The sequence below is a fragment of the Solanum dulcamara genome, chromosome 9 (genome assembly GCF_947179165.1).
Source record: "Solanum dulcamara chromosome 9, daSolDulc1.2, whole genome shotgun sequence".
Classification (NCBI taxonomy): Eukaryota; Viridiplantae; Streptophyta; class Magnoliopsida; order Solanales; family Solanaceae; genus Solanum; species Solanum dulcamara.
In genome coordinates this window covers 45048739-45052464 of record NC_077245.1, presented here as the reverse complement: position 1 = coordinate 45052464, position 3726 = coordinate 45048739, and the positions used below count along the sequence as shown (strand labels likewise).

The following is a 3726-nucleotide window of genomic DNA, read 5'->3' as shown; positions in this document are numbered from 1 at the left end:
TCCTTTCAAGTTGTCGCGAAACCTTGCCAAACTCAAGTCAACCTAGAACTTCTTGCATATTTTGGTTTCCTTTTGACCTCACCTCAACACCAAACTACCAACATCTTTCGAGATTAATCAAATTTCCACATAAACCATGCCAAATACAATCAGCCCAAGCATACTTCAATTTCTCTGAAAACTAACTAAAAATACATATCAAACTAACAAAATGCGCTTGAGAACTTACAACAACTCCATGTTTTGAGCTTCATAAATATTGTGTTTTGGCGACACATTAAAGACATACACCTGCAGCTATGCGAAAAATAAAAAATATACGAACAAGTCGTTTAGTGCAGCTATGCAGAGAAACAAGTTGTGCAACAGTGCTTTGTTATATATGCCGCTTTCTAACATCCGACAATAAATTAATACTCATCTTATAAAACAACAAGGAATGCGAAGATAGAAAAGAGCAACAAGTTAAACAAGTGATGTGAAGCAATGATCCTTTCTTTAGATGTGTGGGCACAACTTTATAGAAAATAAAAAATAGAGAAAAAGGTTGTGTGTGCGCAGCCGTGTAGAAACATAAAAACAGAAGAAGAAGTTGTGCGTGTGGCAGTTGTGTTAATCATAAAAACAGATGAAGAAGACGTGTGGGTGCAACAGTGTAGAAACATAAAAACAGAGGAAGAAGATGTGTGTGCGCAGCTGTGTAGAAACATAAAGATAGATGAAGAAGACATGTGTGCGCAACCGTGTAGAAACATAAAAGAAGAAGACGTTTGCGTGTAGCTGTAGAAATAAAGAATAGAGGAAGAAGATGTGTGCCTTCAGCTGATCAAACAACTCAACTAGTGTGTTTATGGAGAATGTTGAATTTATAAAAAAAATATCATCTTTTTCTCCCGCCGTAACTACTTTACTGGTGCATTTATAGAGAGTGTTGAATTGGATTTGGTTCAGACCAAAAAATTAAAGAAGTTACTAAGAAAACAAACAACAGTTAAACTAGTAACTTAAAACTAATTGCATACTTTAAACAAACAATAGTTAAAACAAGCGAGCAACTATCTAGATTCATGATCAACAACCTAAAACTAATTGCATACATGCTATAATTAACACGATAACCAACAATTTATAATTTCTCCTAAGCAACCAACACATTTGGAAATTGTTACTCGTTAGACAGAATTTAAAATGCTATTTGTTCATTCCTAACCTCTTTTTATTGTTACTTACTTGGTCAGCAAAAAATCAATGGTCATTCAGTTGAAATGGATGATGTCATATGCAGGATATGTGATTGTTGAGAATTAAAGAATTCTTGCATTTTTCTTATTTCTTTCATTTCATCTTCTAAGGTCGACAAGCGAGCATTCAAGGATTTGTTTTTCTCATTTAAAAATTTATTTTCCTCTTGAGTAGAACATAACACGGACACTAATTCAACCTTTGAAGAAGTGCCACCTTTCATGTCTTTTGCCTTTACTCCACTGTCAAAGCCAAATACATGGCTATGAGTTTGAGGTCCACAACATTTTTCTACAATCTCTATGCTAGGTAGAGAGGGGTTCGGCTTCGCTATTTCTTCGATCTGAGCCTACAAAATATATTAGAGGACATTTTCAATCAGAATACATAAAAAATTTAAGTAATTTACATATTCACTTTACCAAACATACATGTTTTTCAATTGTTTCAGGTTCAATAAGCTTGTTATCTTTCTTAAGGGTATCAAAGAAAATAATCGCCAAATTTGGTGGTTGCCATCTTTTCCGCCCTTAAAATCAAAGAGAAACATGTCAAATAACACTTCATAAATTTTAAAAATATTTTCTTGACAATACCTGCTGATAAAATGTCTCTCTAATAGGCTTGCTACCAATATGATGAAACATCTTCAACTTAGCTTGATTTTGTGCATTCCTATTGCTTCTCTCCTGTATTTTAAAAAATAAGCTTAGTATGACCATAGAAATGCTAATTCTCATATATAAAATAAGTTATCAAGTTCACAAAAAAAAAATCATATCTAAATATCACGGCCAGCTACAAGATGAATACTTTGGCAAAATATACTATAAAATCACAGGCATACCTGAAAACTTTCAGAACATAAATGTTCCTTAACTAACCACTCCCATTCCTTCTTGTCTTCTCCCTTTGAAATATTCTTAAGAGCTTGTACAATTGGCTTATTCTTCACATATGTAGTATGCAAGTATCCTATCAATTTATTCCATAACTCATTCATCCATCCAAATATATGATCACGATGATCATTTATGTCATCACTCTCAAATTTATTCTACAATAATCAAAACATGAGTTAAGTTAATGACCATAACATAAATGATGGTGAACTCCACTTCTATAGTAAAGAAGATGAAAATAGAGGAGAGTATGTTGTGGAAGATTTTTGAGAAGTAAAATGGTTAAAGAACATACTTAGACAATCTTAAGATAGTTAAATTCTTTGTCTTGTATTAGGACTAGTAGAAAGACATGGAAGAGCAAAAACGACAGATGGAGGACTAAGAATTAGCAAGAGATGAAGAGTTGCAGGCGATGTTAATAATGACACTGCTGGACGGTTAAGTAAATTGGTGATGGTCATTGTTGGTGCAACAAATGATTGATTAGTTTGCTCCACGTGTACAGAAAAGATATACTTGAGAATTCAGAAACTATTGTGAAAAAAAATTAGAATTATCATAAAGAGATTAGCTTCTATACAATGAAAGATTAAGTAGATAGTTGAGTCCCATGTCTAATATTCAGTTCTTGTTTCAATTCCATGTCTAGTATTTAGTTCCAGTTCTAATTTCAATTCCCTGTCTAGTATTCAGTTCTAATATTCTATGAAGATGAGTGATTAGAAGATGAAAAGGAGAGTGAGTTTTTAGTTCCCATGTTATGTACTAGCCAACATTAATGAAGCAATTCAGAGAGATCACAATAAAAAGCAGTTCTGAATATAAAGGCAATGATGATGTAATTCAAAATTGCTACCGCAATAGCTGCCCACATGTGATCCAACGTATGTTGTTTAATAGCACTCCACGATGATACTCCCAATGGATACATATTACAGTCACGAATTATATTTTTCAAGTGCCTCGAAAATAGATTGCTATTGGTTCAAACCGTTTGATTATTGTAAAAGATTACTTTTAGCTTCTTTCCTACTTCAAGTGATGCAACTTCTTTCCACTTGTTGCTCCCTCGAACTCTTTTTCCCTTTTTAGGATTAGATGGTACTATAGTTTCATAATTTAGTAAGGACTATAGCAATAAAATTTAGTTCTACAAATTAAATACATGGATTCTAAGATAGCATACCTGTTTCAGCTATTTGGGAGGATTGCATAACTTGATCAGTAAACAGAGGCAATCAAATATTGATTTGTGTATTACCTTTCTCAAGAGCCAGGGGAGTTTTATCCATTGATCGTATTCCTTGACTAGATCCCACATTATTTGCAAAAACTCCTAAAGAAGAGCACAAATATCTAGGTGTTTGCTCTCGTTCCTTTCTTAAAGCATTTGGACCCAAGAAGTCATATTATAAAAGTTTTGGCCTTTATTTTATGTTATATATGAAATTAAAAGTACATCAGAGCCCGTTTGGATGGGCTTAAAAAAAGTAACTTTTATGTATAAAGTGCTTTTAGAACTTTGAAGTGCTGAAAGTTATTTTTATAAATAAGCAGTTGAGTGTTTGGATAAAAGTGC

The 3726-nt window shown here is 33.1% G+C and overlaps 1 pseudogene; it reads right to left on the bottom strand.

Moving 5' to 3' along the window:
* Positions 1–1249: 1249 nt before the first annotated feature.
* Positions 1250–3496, bottom strand: LOC129902052 (uncharacterized; annotated as a pseudogene).
* Positions 3497–3726: the final 230 nt, after the last annotated feature.